This window comes from Amblyomma mixtum, chromosome 7, assembly GCF_055824585.1.
Source record: "Amblyomma mixtum isolate Tamu chromosome 7, ASM5582458v1, whole genome shotgun sequence".
NCBI lineage: Eukaryota > Metazoa > Arthropoda > Arachnida > Ixodida > Ixodidae > Amblyomma > Amblyomma mixtum.
The window spans coordinates 69,894,916-69,914,938 of record NC_143018.1 but is presented as its reverse complement, the minus strand read 5'-3'; the positions used below and the strand labels follow the sequence as shown (position 1 = coordinate 69,914,938).

The following is a 20,023-nucleotide window of genomic DNA, read 5'->3' as shown; positions in this document are numbered from 1 at the left end:
TCGGCAAGACGCCATTCGCAGGTGTTCTGGAACGCGGCACCGTCCAACAGAGCGTGTTCTGCTGCGGGTGCCACTCCGCTGTTTGTGTGAAGCCTGGACGCTGGTGTCGGTGCAACTGGGACGCCAGCCGTGCTGTCTCGTGAGGCGCAAAGATTAAGGCGGCATCGTCTTCAGCATCCGCTGCGGAGGTCCCTGGACATGATGGACCCGGCAGAGGAGCGGCAGGAGGGCATCTACGGGCTGTTCGGCTTCGGGAGGGACGTGGACTGGCGGCGACGGACGTGCTTCCCAGGGTCCCTGCTTCGCATCCAGTGCCGGGACCAGTGCGTGCGGCTGCGGGTGCAGTTGGTCGGACTGCTCCCTTACTGCCCCACTGCCTGCTACGCCGCACAGCCTGTTAAAGGACTACGCCCGCGTGCTGGACGCGGAAGCCTTCCGAGGGGACAACGTCGCCGTAGTGACCTGCACCGGAGAGCACCTCACCTCAGGACACATCCGGGACTGCGCAGGGGAGGACTTCCACTACCACAACAGCGGTTACTCCGGTGAGGCCTAGCGGTCCTTCGTCGGTGGTGTTGTGTGGCGCCCTCTTGGGTCGACACACAATTCACTTAGCTGATTTGTAAATCTGGTCTAACAACAATGACTTTGTTTGCTGTGTGAATAAAACCGTGGGGAACGGGCGCAAGCCCGCTTTTGTTCCGCTCGGAACTGAGTCGTGTCCTTCAGCGGCCCGTTGCGGGCCTTGCCGGGGTGTTCATGCAACACCACATTTTGGCGACGAGGATGGGATCAAAGTAAGTGACGTTTGTACGCTTGCCCCGACTGTCGTACCATTTGCTTCGACTGGCCTGTGTTTTGCTGTCCCGCTCCACCTTCTCCTGCAACTTTAGAGACTTTGCGTCAGCATGGCGTCAGGCCTCGCTCCCGCGCCGTTTTTGTCTGCGCCCGGTTCGCCTGCAGTGCCGTGGAAGCGTTGGTTCAAACTTTTCGAGGCGTACCTCCTGTCGGCCGGTGGTAGCGACTGGGCACCGGAGCGGAAAGCGGCACTCCTCACGCTGCTCGGAGCGGAGGGGCAGCGCCAGCATTTCAACAATGAAGAAACTAGGCAAGCGTCCGCAGTCGCCGGCATAACGGCTGAAGCACTTCCGCAGACGCCGCTCGAGCCTGCCACGGAAGCGACCACCACAGACGAATACACACAGTTAGTCGGGAGCTTGGACCTGCTGTTTGCAGACACAACGAATTTCATCGTTGAGAGACACCGTTTTTTCCGGAGACTTCAACTGCCCGGTGAACCATTTACCCAGTATGTAGCGGCAGTTAAACAACTTGCGTTGACGTGCGAATTTGGCTCAGCGTTCGACGAGCGCGTCCGAGATCAGATCATCGAAGGCGTCTCAAACCCAGCGTTGCGCGAACGTTTTCTGAACGCTGGCCGAACGCTTACGCTGGCCAAGACAGAAGAAATTGGCAAAGCTTTTGAAGCCGTACAGCAAGCAAATGCAGCTTATGAGGGAACGCCGGTTTATCGCGTCGACGAACCTGTAACGGAAAATCTGACGATCGAACAGGGATGCATTCGTCAAGCAACTTCAGGATTTCGAGCGCCCGCTCGTGCTCGTGAGCAAGAAGGCGGATGGCGCAATTACACAGCGTCGGGTTTCCACCGTGGCGTCCCCGGAACCGAGGAAGGAGGTAGAAGCAGCCAAGATGGAAGAAGGCGCCCGGAGTTCGAGCGAGAAAGCCAGGAAGGGAGTCGTCAACCGTCTTGCTATCGTTGTGGCTCTCCGAAACATAATGCAAACGCAAGAAACTGTCCAGCCCGCTATCGTCGTTGCAACAATTGTAGAAAAATTGGACACTTCGCTCTAGTCTGTCGCTCACAGCATCAGTCCGCGACACTTCGCGCGTCGCAGGCGCCGGCCTCTACCGTGGAGGAAGTACACATCCTGAATTCTCCGCATATTCTGGGCATAGAATTACCACAAAATAAGAAAGAGGTAATAGCTACCGTAACGTTTAAAGGAAACCCAGTTCCTCTACTTGTCGACACTGGGGCTGCCGTTTCTCTTGTCAACAATGCTGATTTTCGGAAATATTTTGCACGCTTCTACACTTTGTCGTCGTCAACCCTGGCTCTCCAGGACTACTCCGGCAAGTTGATTCCCACACTGGGCACCTTCGAAGCTGACATACAGTACAACGATACTCAAGCATCGGTAACTTTTCATGTAACTCGACAAGGATCTTCGTTGCTGGGCCTTGACGCCATTCAGAAACTGCACATCAACGTGATGGGGTTGGTTGGTTGGTTGGTAAACATTTATTAAAACAGTCAAGGGGCCGAAGGCCCAGATCTAGGGGTCGGCCAAGACTCCTTGGAATCTGGCAGCCTCTAGAGCGAGACCGATGAGCGTTCGTTGGTCGTCTAGGGTAAAGCTGCGTAGACGAGCCTTCCAGGTATGTTGTGTGGGTGCTGGCATGTGTTGTCGTGGACAAGTCCAGACCATATGAAGGAGGTCTGCTGGGATATTACAGTGTTTACACATCGGCATATACCGTTCAGGAAATATATTATGGAATCTTTTGGGATTGGGGAAAGTGTCAGTAAAGTTTCACACAGGTTCTTCGTCTTCCTTGCACCGGAGGTGCCCCCGCCAGAGACGGGTTGGTTTCAACTTGAAGACTGAAGCTCTTCGCACCAGTGGTGCACCGTCAGAGACGGTCTCACGATGAGTTGACACGCAGGGATGAAAAAGGCAATGACTGGAGATTTATATACAAATATGTACAATAGATACAAGTTCAGGCACTAGAGACAAATTAACGGCACAAAGACAAACAACAAAAAGGTGGATCTGGCTAACACTAGGGGAGGCCCCTACTCGGCGTTGCCGAAGATGCGTTGCATCTCACCTTAGCCCAGAACCCTGCTTCCAGCTCCGGGGCCCGGTTTTAAAGCCCTAAAGGCCCGGCCCACATTCCGTAGCACCCAATCATATTGTGCTCTCAACATGATTGGTTCTTCAAGAGCCTGGCCAGCCCTCCAGCTGCCGTAAAGTAGAGCACTCTCTCCACCACAAAATAAAAACAAACACAAATAGACATCCGTGCCAGCACGTGTGCGAATCAGTATCGCGGGTGGGGGGACACCCGTATACCTGCCGGCGCGTTCGCGAGCAGCCGCGTTCCAAGAAAGGAGACGCTTCGCTTTGAGCACCCCCAGCCGCGTTCCGATGACCCCCGCGAACGCTACCGAACCCTTACAGTGTCCGTCTGGAGTTGGCGCCATGTGACGGCCTCTGTCTTTGTAAGTACGTGATGGGGTCAACCCTCACTTGTCTCCAAGCCACTTGTCATCCGTTCGAGGTTCCGGAGAACACACCGCCAGGATTTGAAGCCTTGTTTTCGAGTGAGCTCGGTTTTGTCAAGGACTACGTCCATCAAATCAACCGCCGACCAGATGTTCCTCCCGTCAGTGCGAAGCTGAGACGCCTTCCGCTAGCACTGCGACAACAAGTCTCCGACGAGCGGGACACAACACCGCTTCGTATCAGTCTCCCCTCGGGACCGATCCGGGAGGCCAAGGAGATCCGCGTCCTTGGCCTCTTCATACACCACCAACGCAGAGTCGACACCACCATAGCCAAACTTCGCACGGTGGGAGACCAGGTGGGCCGAATGGTCCGCCGGGTCTCCAACAAGCGAGGCGGATTACGAAGCAAGGATGCACTGCGGCTTGCCCATGCTTTCGTAACGAGTAGAATCCTCTACTCAACTCCCTACTTGCACCTGCGCAAACACGATGATGACCAACTGGAGGTCATCCTGCGGAAAGTCATCAAGCGGGCTCTCGATCTCCCGGTCACCACGTCCAACCAGAGACTTCTGGCCTTGGGCGTGGTGAACACATTCCGGGAGCTTCGAGAAGCCCACTTAGTCAACCAATACACGCGTCCTGCACAGACCACGTCCGGTCGCCGCCTCTTGGACCGGCTACACATAAAACACGACTGCCACATTGAGGAAAGGGAGAGAGTGCCAGAACCCTGGAGACGCGCCCTCCGGGTCCGACCCCTTCCCCGCAACATGTCCAAAGAAGACCATAGCGGTCGCCGCCAGGCGCGCGCGGAAGCGTTGGCGCGATACTATGGTAACCAAGAACATGTGTATTACGTAGACGTTGCCGGCCCACACCACGGGGGGTGGTACACGGCCGCAGTCGTACACAACACAAACACAGTTAACGGGCTCACTTTCAAAGCCTACAGCGCAACACACGCGGAGGAGATTGCCATTGCTCTGGCTCTCACGAATCCCAATTCAAAACACATCATCACCGGCTCGCGAGGGGCCTGTCGGAACTACGAGTTGGGCTGGGCTCCCCCGCTTGCCTGGCGCATACTGGAATATAGCTGTCGATCTGAAGATACAACTCCACGCAACTTGATTTGGGCCCCCCGTCACCAGGGACTCCAGGGAAACGAACAGACCGATCAGGCCGCCCGCGCACTCTCTCCCCGGGCTATCTCCCTGTCCTTGGAAGGGTACTACCAATCAGACAATCTGGCCATTACATTCAAACAAATCACCGATTACTACAAGGAGGAGCACCGGCGCTACCCGGCCCCTTGTAAGGGTCTGGATCGCGCTGACGAGCGCCTCCTCATCAAAATTCTCACTAACACTGTACTGTGCCCGGCGGTGCTTAAACATTTCAATACATCATTTGATGGCACGTTCCAGTTCTGTGGGGAGGTGTCTGACACCTTCCACATGGTTTGGGCGTGTCAATCTAACCCATCTATCCCCCCCAACCCCAACCCCACCAGAGAGGACTGGGAGGCGGCCCTGCTCGGCTGTCAAGATCTAAAGAGCCAAAAGGCCTTGGTTCAACGGACGCGGGCGGCGTTGCTTGCCAATGGGGCCCCGGAATAGGGGCTCCACCTAGTACTGTGAGGGGAAAGGGCCAATAGGGCCTACCCCAATCACCTCTCTGTAAAATATTTAATTGCCCATAAATGTTTTTCACCACCACCACCGACGAGCTCGCGCGCCTGGAGCGCGAGGACATCATCGAACGCGTCGACGCATCGGAGTGGGTGTCTCCGCTGGTCGTCGTGAAAAAGAAGGATGGCTCCCTTCGCCTGTGTGTGGACTTGCGGGAGCCCAACAAAGCTATTGTCGTCGACGGCTACCCACTTCCGTACACGGAGGAACTCTTGCAGTTGCTCGCAGGAGCTACGTGGTTCTCAAAGCTGGACTTGGCTTCAGCATACCATCAAGTGGGACTCACGGAAACAAGTCGTGAGTTGACAACGTTCATATCCCATGAAGGACTATTTAGGTTTAAAAGAGTGTTTTGGTTTAGCTTCTGCTCCGGCTACATTTCAAAAGCTTATGTCACACGTGTTGAAAGGCTGTACGGGCGTAGTGTGCTATTTGGATGACATTTTGGTGTGGGGACGGACCAAGCCGGAGCACGATCGCAACTTGAAGGAAGTGCTGTCTCGCATTTCCACAACAGGAATGAAATTGAATCAGAAATGTGTTTTTGCAGTAAGGGAACTCACATTCTTGGGGCACAACCTGTCGGCCCAGGGTATTTATCCCATGGAATCGAAAATCAAAGCTATAGTTAATGCACCTTCCCCTACGAACGTCAAGTCGCTGCAATCATTCCTAGGTCTAGCTGGCTACTACGCCAAGTTCCTGCATCATTATGCAGATTTAGTGGAACCGTTGCGGAAAATGCTCCGACAAGGTCAATCATTTGAATGGACGGTGGAAGCTCAGAATAGTTTTGATCAAGTTAAGGCGCGTTTGGCATGCAAACCTGTTGTGCAAATGTTCAACCCGGAATTACCTGTCGTAGACACCACTGACGCCTCAGACGTTGGCTTGGGAGCTGTACTACAGCAGAAAGAAGGGTCGCACCTTCATACGATCGCTTTTGCGTCACGCGCTCTGTCGCCGGCTGAGAGAAAATACTGATTTGGTGAACGTGAGGCACTAGCCTGTTTGTTTGCTTGCGAAAAGTGGCATGTATATCTGTGGGGTAGACATTTTACATTCAGAACCGATCATCAGGCATTGGTTGCTTTGCTTTCCGCCGGCGATTCGGGTCGCCGACCACTACGCATCTCTCGCTGGACAGCTCGGTTGCTGAACTACAATTTCCAAGTAGAGTACTGCAAGGGCACACAAAATTATGTGGCAGACGCCTTGTCCAGGCTGCCCGTCGCAGAAAATTGGGACAATCAGGAGGAAGAAATCGTTTCTCTGGTAACACCAGTAGTCGACAAGGCAACTGTACAAAATGCAACAGCTTCTGACGTTACCCTGCAAAAGGTCATCAGTCAGCTCAGCAAGGGCTGGTTGCACAAGAAGGCTCTGTCAGTTGATCTTGTGCCATTCTTTCACATCCAAGAGGAATTATCCTTTGTAGATGGTCTACTAATGCGAGCAGATCGCGTGGTAATTCCTGAAGTACTTCGTCCCACTTTCCTACAGTTGGCCCATGAATCACATCCGGGCATAGTCCGCACAAAAGAACTGTTAAGAGAACGCTACTGGTGGCCACAGCTTGATAGACAGGTAGAGGAATGCATCAAACACTGTCTCATATGTCAAGCAGCTGACAAGTCAGCTACGCCATCCTTCACACCCCTCCAGCCGGTTCCCTGGCCGGACCGCCCCTGGCAGAAGCTAGCCATGGACATTGTGGGGCCTTTGAACATTCCGCCGAGTCCAACGTATGCCATAACGTTAATGGATTATTATTCCAGATGGCCTGAAGTCTACTTCACTCCTTCAGTAACATCCCAGGATGTCATTGACTTTCTGATCTCTGTTTTTAGTAGGGAGGGTTTTCCAGACTCGATAGTTACAGATAATGGGCCACAATTTGTTTCGAGACAATTCAAAGACTTTCTAAAAGAGAGAGGCATGCAGCATTTGCGGTCATCAAATTACTACCCTCAAGCAAATGGTCTTATTGAAAGATTGAACAGAGTTTTGAAGGAGACCATTCAAATAGCTCAGCTCCAAGGAGAACCCGTTAAACAAGCTGTCCTGCAACATCTGGGATGGTACCGGCTCACACCCCACTCAACTACGGGCGTGCCACCTGCAGTCCTGCTGCACGGCCGGCAACCGCGCTCGAAACTCGACATGAGCTGTACTTCCTTTCATAATTCGCAGCAAAGCACCTGGAACTTGCCTCAAACTTCCGCTACAGCAACGTCTCCAGAACACGCATCTTCGGAGCAAACACAGGTGCGACAAAGGGTTGAAAATAAACAACAGCAAATGAAAAACTACGTTGATAGACGTAGAGGCGCAAAGCCAACGGCCGTACAAATCGGTGACACAGTGAAGGTGCGGTCATTCAGAGCAGGTCCATCCAAATACATTGGACCTTTCAAAGTCCAGCGACAGCTTGGTCCAAGCACTTTCTTACTGAGTGATGGTAAGGTCTGGAATGCTTCTAGGGAACTCCACCCGCGTCAGAGCGGTGCAGACGTGCGTCGCATGCGCTCCCGCCAAGCAGCTGTTTTTCGGCGTTCAACTTGGGCCTGCGGGCCGGAAACTACCGCGAACAGATCCGGATTCTCCCTCCGTGCAAGGGGACACTGGATTTCGGGCAGACGGTGGACTATTTCACATTTCATGGGACTTTTCACCTCTCGGACGCGTGAGAGCTAGCTAGGCCTAACGCCCAGACCTAGCGTAGCTACCCGTGCATCGACGGGAGCCGGCCCCTGGGGCGGCCCCGTGACCACCACGATGATCAACGCCGTCGACGGAGATGAACTGGCACCCTCGGAATTTGAGAACGGTGAGTGGGAGACCGTTCTCAGCATGCACGACCGCATGAAGAAAAAAGGCGGGAAGCCTGGAAACGCCAGCGGAAACGCTGGCACGAACGCCGCCGCGAATTTCGGCGGGAACGCTGGCGATCACGGCGCCGGGGTGAAGAAATCGACTGCCACTCAGAAAAAGAGGCAAGACCCGAACATCCGAAAAAGGGCACCAATGCCGAAGCTCCCGGAGAGCGACTATAAAATAATCTTCAGGCCCAGAGGCTGGAACTTGAACGATTACGTGCCACGTCACCTACTGCAGGCCACCTGCGCGGCCGCGCAACTACCATACGGAGATGTCCTGGACGAAGACACTTCAAGAATCAACTCCGTGAACAACACGTACACGATCAGCACACCGAATCGTCAACGCGCGAGCACCTACGCGAGGATAAAGACGATAGTTATCGGGGAGAAGACCCTCGCCATGGCACCCTACGTCGCGGCTCCCGACGACGCAATTAAGGGCGTGGTATACAACGCCTATGATATCGGAACACCGGAAGAAGTCCGTCAAGGATTCATCAAACGCAACCCGGACATCGAAGTACTCAACGCCAGAAGAATTGGCAAGTCCAGATCTATTCTCATCACCTTTGGAGAGAAAAAGCTTCCCAGACAAGTCTTCTACTGGGGATCAGTGTTCATCGTCTACCCGTACCGAGAGCGGGTAGAGACCTGCTACAACTGCAGGAAGACGGGACACAGGACGGATGTGTGCTATAAGCCATGGGTAAAGCGTTGCCGCAGATGCGGCGAAGACCATCCAGACCCACCGGAGGGAGAACTGCCGACATGCAAGCCCGAATGCATCGTATGCGGGGGGCCACACAACACCGGCAGCCGGTATTGCAAGTATCGGCTGGCAAAGAAAGCACCTTTTAAAGCCAAGAACGACCTGGGGCAACTTGACTCCGGACACCGACCAAGACCGAAGACCAGGGACCACAGCGGCACCCGCCAAGGCCACCGGGGGAGAAGCAGATCAAGCTCCTTCCCACCATTACCGGGGACCGGAGGCGCCAGCTCGGGTCCTGACAGAGAGAGCAGCTCGAGCAGAGGAAGAGGCTCAAGCAAGGACAGAGACGCGGGCAAAAAGGTGAGCTGGCCAGATAAGGCCTCTTCTTGGGAAACCGCTCGGGAGAAGGAACTGGTAGAGCAGCTCGCTAAGAGGGACAGAGAGCTAGACACCTTAAAGAAGGAAATGGCGGAGCTGAGGAAACTCATTCACGCTAACACAAAACAGCCGAAGGTGGTCGAAAAACCTCCTTTGCAACAATCACAAAACGCGAGTCAGGCGCCCCCGCGTGACACATATGAAGGGGGAGACATTCAAAACGCAATGGATACAGACACCAGAGTCCCCTTGAAAAGACCTCTACCCAGAGAGGAAAACACAGACGACAGTACTCCCAAAAAGGCGGCAGAAAGTCCTAACGAGGACGCATCGGCTAAAACCCACATGAACGTTAGGCCGGACATGAACACACTATTGAAGCGGGTTGACGCTCAAGACGCTAGAATTGATGCCCTTACCGCTAGGGTAGACAAAATAGCCGAACGTGCTGACAATCTGACGGCGGAATTCGTCACGTTCAGGGAACGAACCATGGGTTGCTTCCAGCAAATTCTGGAACAACTAGCAAACATAGAAGCCAGGCTTCCCCCTGTTGCCGGCAACACCCTCCCCTCGCTGCAACCGCAGCAGCAGCCTCTATAGGACATCATGGCCCCTAGCCAACAAATTAGAATCTGGCAGTGGAACTGCAGAGGCTTCCAGTCCAAAAGATGGAACCTGCAGGCACACATTCAAAAAAACATAACCACACCGGACGTAATCACGCTGCAGGAGGCAAGCGGCATGGTCAAATTAAATGGCTACGCCGCGTACACCCCGCTAGAAGTGCAAAAAGAGCACAAACCCAAGTCGTTCACGGCCACGCTAGTGCATAGAAATCTAACGGCAACACAACACGCACTCGAAAACACAAGCGAGGACTACGTGATGTTAGAAATAATCGCAAACAGAAAGGGGGACAACAGTCTCTTTATTCTGAATATATACAACTCACCGAAAAACCGGGGCACAGGGCTGGCGGACCTATTACGTAAAGCCATTAGACTATCTTATAAGAAGGGATTAGTAATCACGGGGGACTTCAACGCCCCGCATCCGGCATGGGGATATCGAACGGCCTCCCCTAAGGGAAACAAACTATGGACAGAAATCCAAAACTTAAGGCTCACGCTACTAAACAACCCGCAAGACCCCACGAGGATAGGCAATAGCGTCAGCGTAGACACGTCCCCAGACTTGACGCTAGGCAAAGACCTCGAGGGTGAACGATGGTCAAACACAGGACACACCTTGGGTAGCGATCACTACATCATAGAGATTGAAACACAAACCAGGCCGATGAAGGGGAAGCTGCGCGAAACGAAGCTGACAGACTGGGACACCCTCCGAAAAGTCCGGGACAGAACCGCTCCGAGGGAGATATCGGATCTAAATCAATGGGTTGAGACACTCAAAAAAGACGTAAACAGTCACACTAGACAGACCCCAACCACCGAACATGACATCACAGACTCGAGGCTAGCCCACATGTGGGAAGCCCACGAGAGCCTCTTGAAGAGGTGGAAAAAACAGAAACACAATAGAAGGCTAAAGAAGAGAATATCGACACTCGAAAAACAGATAGAAGACTACACAAACGAGCTTCAGCGTCAACACTGGGGACAAATTTGCGATGAAATGAATGGAAAGCTAGGGTGCAAGAACACGTGGCATCTTCTTCGCCACTTACTAGACCCAGGACAAACAAAGTCGGCGGCACAAGGGCAGCTTAAACGATTGATTCACAAATACCAGGGAACAGCCGCGGACCTAATAGAGGAACTGAAGAGCAGGTACCTTAACACAGAAAAAGGGGGTTCATCTCCAGCTTACCAAGGAGCAGAGAACACACAGCTAGATGAGGACATCTCGATAGCGGAGGTATGGAGAGCAATGAGTCAACTAAGAACCACGTCGGCAGCGGGGGCAGATGGGGTAACCAACAAAATGCTAAGGAACCTAGATCTAGTCTCGGTCACGGCAGTCACAGATTACCTAAATCAGATATGGAAACGAGGTAGTCTACCTTCACAATGGAAACATGCCAAAGTAATCTTTATTCCAAAATCCGGGAAGAAACTTGAAGTGGGCAACCTCAGGCCGATATCGCTAACGTCCTGCCTGGGGAAGCTGATGGAACATGTCATATTAAACAGACTCCAGGAATACGCAGAGGAAAGGGAGGTATTTCCTGAAACGATGCTAGGCTTCAGGAGCAAGTTGTCCACGCAGGACGTCATGCTCCAGCTCAAAGCAGACATCATAGACCCGCCCAACAAAGGGGGCGCCAAAACTATACTGGGCCTAGACCTACATAAAGCCTTCGATAACGTCAAACACGAGGTCATACTAACTAATCTGGCGGAGATTACCCCTGGAAAGCGGACCTACGATTACGTAAGGGACTTTCTAACCGGAAGAACCGCAGAAATAAATCTAGGAGATATCCAGTCAGAAACTATTAAGCTGGGAGATAGGGGAACTCCGCAGGGCTCAGTGCTCTCTCCTTTCTTATTCAACCTGGCGTTGAAGAACCTACCGCCGCTATTGAAGACTGTCGAAGGTATAAACCATACTCTATATGCGGATGACATAACAATATGGACGCATACAGGAAACGATGGGGAAATAGAACAAAATCTCCAACACGCGATCGATATTGTCCAGGAATACGCAGAATGGGCAGGACTAAAATGCTCGCCAAGCAAATCCGAACTTCTGGTGATCCGGGGGGCTAGCAAACGCGATACCAACGCAGGAGACATTCACGTACTGGTAAATGAGACTCCGGTAGCCAGAGTTGACAAAAGCAGGGTCCTAGGACTTATAATACAGGACAATAGAAAGAACACAGAGACAATAAACAGGCTTAAGTCCACAATTAACATGACAACCAGGCTCATAAGGCAAATAGCTAACAAAAGACGGGGAGTCAAAGAGAAAGATCTCTGCCGAATGGTTCAGGCTTTCGTGATAAGCAGAATAGTTTACGCCGTTCCCTACCTCAAGCTAGGGCTGGCGGAACAGAACAAAATAGATGGGATCATAAGGCAGGCATATAAAGCAGCATTGGGGCTGCCCCACTGCACTCCTACGGAAAGACTTCTTAAACTGGGGATCTACAACACCACCACGGAACTATGCGAGGCACATATATTTGCGCAATTAAGGAGGCTTGCGACCTCACCCCCGGGGAGAAAGATCCTGAGCAACCTAGGATTACATGATAAAATTCCGGAAAGAAACGCGCAGGCAAAATTACAGACCAAAGTTAGAAAATTACTCACTATTAAACCACTTCCAAAAAACATGCACCCTGCTTTTCACGAAGGCAGGAGGAGAGCCAGAGCAAAGGCCCTTGAAGCCAAGCTCGAAGGCTCGGAACACACAACCTATGTAGACGCGGCGGAATACGAAGGAGGCGACTCCTTTGTGGTCGTGGCCGTGAACGACTCGGGTGAAACATTAACGGCCGGTTCGGTCAAAACAAAAAACTCAGGGACAGCGGAGGAGGCGGCTATCGCCATGGCAATGGCCAGCACCAAAGCAGTCACCATAATTAGCGACTCCAAGGTGGCTATCCACAATTTTGCGCGGGGTATGATCTCCCAGGAGGCAGAACGAATATTAAGACATAAAGACTGGGACCAAAGAGAGGTGGAACTAATATGGGTGCCGGCACACTCGGGGAACAGGGGAAACGAGTTGGCTCACAGTATAGCTCGAGGTTATGTCAGCCGAGCAGTGAGCCGGGTCGAGTCCCCAAATTTCACGAGAGATGCATTCATATCATTTCACGAATACACCAATCAGTTTAAACTGGAAAGGAGGATCTATCCGCCACCAGACAAAAAGCTCGACAAAAGCCAGGAGGTAACGTGGCGTCGGCTCCAGACGCGAGCCTTCTTTAGCCCGTCGAGACTAGCACACATGTATCCAACACAATACAACGCTACTTGCAAACAATGCGGCGAGATAGCCGGATATGACCACATTTTATGGAGCTGCAAAAAGGCGCCGCCACCGGCGGACCTACTACCAGTCCCTTCTCTAGAGCGGTGGGAGGCTATACTGGCCAGCTCAGACCCGTTGACGCAAGTCCGGGCCACTGAGTGGGCTCACAAGGTCGCCAAGAGCCATGGGCTCGAAGCCACCTAGTATAATACCCACTAGGGCTCAGTGCTGACAATAAACGTTTTCCAATCCAAATCCAAATGGAATGCTTCTAAACTGGTCCGGGTGCTGCCGGCCCCAGAAAATATTCCAAGCCCGCCAAGCATAGATTATTCCTATCCAGGCTTAGCACACGCTGCTGAGAATGCAATGGCAGCAACTCGAAACAAGCTTCGAGCTGAAACGAGTGCCGAAATGTCCGAAAATGTGTCGCCTCCTGTTGCAGATACCCTGGATAACGCTTCGCGCAACGAGGGGGGGAGGAATATAGGCCGTCAAAGTCAGCCGAAAGTGGCCGCACCACTGCGCACGAATCCACAGAGGACAGCAGTTGTAGTTTTCCTGAGCAAAGCGACCCAGGGACTTCCAGTTCGCACAGCCGCGGGCGCCCAGTGCGTCAGCGGAAACCACCTTTCTGGGCCGTAGACTACCAGATGTAGTTCTGGAGCGAAGGGTAGCACACCTGTTTTTCTTGGCCTGTAGTCGCGACTGAGCTGTCCGTGGCCAGTGGACCAGTCATGGAGACTTTATAAAGCGGATAATGAATGAATACTCCTGTATCGCTCTGATTTTTACTCACTTTCCTTTCTTTGCAAGTTCCTCATGTTTTCGCATTCAGCGCACAATGATGTTGTGATAGGTTGTGTATAATGATGAATCTCCTTGTGTGTTCTCTGTTACGGTGGATGTACAAATCTAGTGTTGTTTCTGGGTGAGGTTGATCGTATGTCGTGCCCATAGTCACTGTATAATGTGTGTGCTTTCTTTTGCCATGTGTAATGACTGCTGAAATGAGACATTTTTGTGCCTTCAACACGTCATAACAGAAATAGCACAGCCATAAAATCGGATAGTTTCTGTTTGATGACCATTGTAGAATGTTTGCTGTCTCGCGGCACATGTTAAGAGAGCAGTATTTTTCGCAATATCTTAACATTATTTCCTAGGGGGAGACGATGTTGTGTGGCGCCCTCTTGGGTCGACACACAATTCACTTAGCTGATTTGTAAATCTGGTCTAAAAACAATGACTTTGTTTGCTGTGTGAATAAAACCGTGGGGAACGGGCGCAAGCCGGCTTTTGTTCCGCTCGGAACTGAGTCGTGTCCTTCAGCGGCCCGTTGCGGGCCTTGCCGGGGTGTTCATGCAACACCACAGGTGGCACCGTGTCCGCCTCTCGGGCGTTGGCGCCCAGCCCTGATGCGTCCCTGGGGTGATTGCTTCCGCCGAGCAGTGAACTCGCCTGCCTGGGAGTGATGACTCTTGGGGGACCTAAGCGGCGCGACCCTGCAGATTAGGTTTGTCGAGGAGCGCAGGAGATCCGGGCGCGCCCTTATTTGTGAGCGAACGTGCAGACGTTGAAAACGAACTGGCAGCATTTTTTCGGACGGCACTCGTTGGACACGTATTTCGTTCGACGTGCTACCCGTAGATATCTCGCCCAGATTGAGGGGTTGTAATAAAAGTTGATTCGCTGAAGGCTGTTTGTACTGTGCTGTTTCATGGAAGAAGCTGATTAGCTTTTCGAGCTAGCTTGAAGTGGTGGTAGGTTCCAAGAAAGCAGTTGAAGATTTTGTAGACAGGGCCACATTTATCGGGTGTGGCTCGAAGTCTGAGCAACAACGGCCAGATGATAGACGCCATGAGTCTGCCTGTTACAGCCGGCGTCGTCGCTTCTGCGGACGCCGTTGTTGTGACGCGCGTCTCTGACAGCGCAGCTCTCTGGCGTCCGTTTCTGCGTTTCGCGGCGTCGCCGTCACCGTTGTCCTTCGTAACCAGCAGTGGACACCTTAGTCGCGCTTTAAGCTGCGAAACCAATGAAGCGGCAGCTTGGAAAGCATAGGGAAGGCGCTCAGCTGCCCTCTTGGAACAGTGGACACCCCAATCGTGTTTTAAGCTGCGTGGCGGTAATGGCTGATGTGTGCTGCATGCGTTAGCATTGACAATGCTGTGCCAGAAACGCGGCGCTGGAGCCATAGGCCGTCATAGCTCATTGTGTTCATTGGCGTTGACGACGTTTTACAGGCGCATGAGTGTCCTCTTGGAACAGTGGACACCTCCTCAATCTTGCTTTAAGCCACGTGGCGTCTGTGACAGATGTGCGCTGCATACGTTGGCAAGTTGGCATTGACAACGTTTCGGCAGAAACGCAGCGCTGAAGCCATAGGCCGTCGGCGTTCGTTGTGTTCATTGGCGTTGGCGTTAACGTTTTACACTCCAATAATTTTACACTCCAATCGTTTTACACTCCAAAGGAAAAGAATTGGCATAACTGACTCCCTGGGTCAGTGGACGCCTGAGTCGCGCTTACAGATACATGGGGTGATGAGAGGGGGACGTGGGCTGTATGTGTTAGCGCTGACAACGGTGCGCGAACTCTTGCGATCAACCATTAACTACCACCTGGCAGGGTGGGTGGGGACTTTAATGTACATATAGAGACAAACAGGAATTTATTACCACTTATGTGGGAGAACATCCCGTTACTCTCGCTCGTAACGCCGCCGCGAAATAATTGCATAGACCTCGCCTTTCAGAGCCAGACATTGGCGCAGCAAGTCCAGCATATATATCCATCTATTTCTCCGACCGCAAAGCTTCCTTTATAACAGTCTAGAGCTGTTAGTGGAGTGTTTCTTGAAAAAGGAATATGTGTGAAAAATAACAGGTTGTCTGTAATTGTACATATACGTCTTACCCGAATTTTTTGCCTCGGGTGCAGCAAGTCCAGCATACATGGTCTGTTCTGAAAGTAGTAGGACTGGGTTTTTCCTGGGCGAACGGGCGGAAGAGAGCTGGTCTGCGCGTGCAGGATCGTTGAAGGGGGATATTGGGAATGCTGGGGAAAATCGGCAGTAGGCTCTCGGCCGCTGAAGAGAGGAGGTCGCTTGTACTGTGAACCCCTGTCGAAACGTCTCGTCACGCAGAATAGTCGAGCGTTTGCTCGATCAACGATACGCGATCAAATTTTGAGCAAATCTTAGTAAAACGGGCAAAGAGACTCACAGCATGATTAAGGAGGCCTGTGAAACATTTACTTAACAGTGATCATAAAATGAGTATCAGAGATTTGCTGATGACTTCAGCATTCCTCAAACCCAAGTTTTTGAGATCGTGACAGAAAACTTATCCATGAGGAAAGCGTGCGCGAAGTTGGTGCCGGGAGTGTTGTCAGAGGAGGAAAAGGCCAACCGGTAGGATCTTCTTCATCATGTGAATGAGGACCCCGATTTTTTGCCCAGCACAAGGCGGCAACGCTGCCTCAGCCCCCCTACAGCCTCTACTTGGCCCCGCCATACTTTTTTCTATTCCCAAGAATAAAATCGACGCTCGAGGGGAAACATCAGGGATCGGTAGAGGTGGTTCAACAGGCCGTGACGAGGGAGCTAAACAGCATTCCGGTCCAGGCATTCCTGGAGGCGTACAAAAAATGTAAAACTCATAGGCAGCAGCGTGTAGGTGCGGAAGGGTGCTACCTTGAAAAATGGTAATCGTTTGTAGTATTCACTTGAATAAATTTTGTTTAAAAAAATCAGTCCTACTACTTTCAGAACAAACCATGTATATATCCATCTATTTCTCCGACCGCAAAGCTTCCTTCATAACAATCAAGAACTGTTACCGGAGTGTTTCTTGAAGAAGGAATATGTGTGAAAAATAAGTTGCCTGTAATTGTACATATATGTCTTGCCGAAATTCTTTGCCTCAATCTATCGAAAAGCTCGAACAGCGGATGAGCTGCGCACGAATTTCGCATTAGGAAGTAACGTAATCGTCGCCAAGTTTTTGCGGTCTTTCTAGTAACATCTTTCCATTCTGCTCTGTCTGCACGTGGCAGCGATTGTGGCTCAGCTCCCAGTAGGGCAGGTCAGTGCACTTTCCGTTTAAGGCGAAGGCCTTTAATGCCTCATACTGTCGTTAGCAGACGCGTCGTCAGCCGTGTCGACAGACGCGTCGGCAGCCGTGTCGACACGCGTCGGCAGGAGTGTCGAGAGACGCGTCGGCAGCCGTGTCGACAGACGCGTCAGCAGAAGTGTTGAGAGACGTGTTGGCAGCCGTGTCGACAGACGCGTCGGCAGGAGTGTCGACAGACGCGTCGGCAGCCGTGTCGAGAGACGCGTCGGCAGCCGTGTCGAGAGACGCGTCGGCAGATTCGTCCGCCTTTTGGCGTCACTGCTTAAAAGGCTCAAGGTTCCAGCATGAATAAAGGCGCATCTAGTGAATCCATGGGCTTCATAAATAAAATAAAAGGAGTAAAGTGAAGAAAAGGAAAATAGAAAATAAAAATAGGAAAATAAACAAAAATAAAAACAAAAAAATAAGATGTGGAAATAAAAATAAAAAACAATGAAACTAAGAAAAGGAGCAAAAAAATAAAAAACAAAATATGAAAAATAAAGAAGTAAATAAAAACAGTGGCCAGGAAACGCTTTAACGCTTTAGCCTTCCGGCACTTCAGAGAGCCAAAGTGCCCCCTGAATTTTTTTTTTCTCCGGCGGTGACAGCGAGGAACGCAGTCATGCCCAAAATGGACTGCATAGCAGTCACCGAGAAATAGTCTCTATTTATTGAACAATTAATATTATCTATTATTATACAACAACCAGCGCCCCCACGGCTACTGCTCGCTCAGCGCGAAAAGCAATGCTTTAGCATTAACTGCTGCTGTGCTGAAGCTGAGCAAAACTAAAAAGCATAGCATGGTTAATACAAATTGAAACATCATAAAAAGTAGTGATATGGCCAGCTAGAACAAATAAAATAGAGGAAGGAGAATCAACCTTTTAATGCACTTTTTACCTATTAAGCCTCAGGGCATCATCATCATCATCATATCTCGCCTACGGTCTAGTGCACGCACATTTGCTCTGAGAGCTCCCTTGGCAAGACAACATTCGCAGGTGCTCCGGAACGCGGCACCGTCCAACAGAGCGTGTTCTGCAGCGGGTGTCACTCCGCTGTGTGTGTGAAGCCTGGACGCTGGTGTCTGTACAACTGGGACGCCAGCCGTGCTGTCTCGTGAGGCGCAAAGATTAAGGCGTCATCGTCTTCAGCATCGGCTGCGGAGGTCCCTGGACATGATGGACCCGGCGGAGGAGCGGCAGGAGGGCATCTACGTGCTGTTCGGCTTCGGGAGTGACGTGGACTGGCGGCGACGGACGTGCTTCCCAGCGTCCCTGCCTCGAATCAGGTGTCGAGACCAGTGCGTGCGGCTGCGGGTGCAGTTGATCGGACTGCTCCCTTACTGCCACACTGCCTGCTACGCCGCACAGCCTGTTAAAAGGACTACGCCCGCGTGCTGGACGCGGAAGCCTTCCGCGGGAAGAACGTCGCCGTAGTGACCTGCACCGGAGAGCACCTCACCTCAGGACACATCCGGGACTGCGCAGGGGAGGACTTCCACTACCACAACAGCGGTTACTCCGGTGAGGCCTAGCGGTCCTTCGTCGGTGGCACAGTGTCCGCCTCTCGGGCGTTGGCGCCCAGCCCTGACGCGTCGCTGGGGCGATTGCTTCCGCAGAAGAATGAACTCGCCTGCCTGGGAGTGACGACTCTTAGGGGACCTAAGCGGCACGACCCTGGAGCTTAGTTTTGTCGAGGAGCGCAGGAGATCAGGGTGCACACATATTTGTGAGCCTACGTGCCGACGTGGAAAACGAACTCGCCGCATTTATTCGGACGGCACTCGTTTGACTCTTATTTCGTTCGACGTGCTGCCCGTCGATATCTTGCCCATATTGAGGGGCTGTAATAAAGGTTGATTCACTGAAGGCTGTTTGTACTGTGCTGTTTCATGGAAGAAGCTGATTAGCTTTTCGAGCTAGCTTGAAGTGTTGGTAGGTTCCAAAAAAGGAGTTGAAGAGTTTGGAGACTGGGCCACATTTATCGGGTGTGGCTCGAAGTCTGAGCAACAAAGGCCAGATGATAGACGCCACGAGTCTGCCTGTTAAAGCCGGCGTCGTCGCTTCCGCGGACGCGGTTGTTGCGACGGGCGTCTCTCACAGCGCAGATCTCTCGCGTCCGTTTCTGCGTTTCGCGGCGTCGCCGTCACCGTTGTCGCTCGTAACCAGCAGTGGACACCTTAGTCGCGCTTTAAGCTGCAAAACCAATGAAGCGGCAGCTTGGGAAGTGTAGGGAAGGCGCCCAGCTGTCTTCTTGGAACAGTGGACACCTCAATGGTGTTTTAAAATGCGTGGCGGTAGTGGCAGATGTGCGCGGCATGCGTTGGCATTGGCAATGTGCCAGAAACGCGGCGCTGAAGCCATAGGCCGTCGGCGTTCATTGTGTTCATTGGCGTTGACAACGTTTTACAGGCGCATGACTGCCCTCTTGGAACAGTGGACACTTTCTCAATCATGCTTTAAGACACGTGGCGTCTGTGACAGATGTGCGTTGCATGCGTTGGCATGGCATTGAGAACGTTTTGCCAGAAACGCGGCGCTGAAGCCATAGGCCGTCGGCGTTCATTGTGTTCATTGGCGTTGACAACGTTTTACAGGAGCATGACTGCCCTCTTGGAACAGTGCACTTCCTCAATCATGCTTTAAGCTACATGGCGTCTGTGACAGATGTGCGCTGCATGCGTTGGCAAGTTGGCATTGACAACGTTTTGCCAGAAACGCAGCGCTGAAGCCATAGGCCGTCGGCATTCGTTGAGTTCATTGGCGTTGGCGTTTATAACGTTTTACATTCCGATCATTTTAAGGACAGGAATTGGCATAACTGGCTCCCCGGGTCAGTGGACGCCTGAATCGCGCTTATAGATACGTGGGGTGATGAGAGGGAGACGTGGGCTGTATGCGTCAGCGCTGACAACGGTGTGCGAACTCTTGCGATCAACCATTAACTGCCACCTGCCGGGGTGG

At 52.2% G+C, this 20,023-nt stretch overlaps 1 long non-coding RNA gene across 1 annotated transcript; it reads left to right on the top strand.

Moving 5' to 3' along the window:
- Nucleotides 1-216: 216 nt before the first annotated feature.
- On the top strand, nucleotides 217-14,636 carry LOC149336390 (uncharacterized). The gene is made up of 2 exons (XR_016284564.1): nucleotides 217-569; nucleotides 14,316-14,636. It is a non-coding gene; the product is annotated as an uncharacterized LOC149336390 (long non-coding RNA).
- The last annotated feature ends 5,387 nt before the right edge of the window (nucleotides 14,637-20,023 follow it).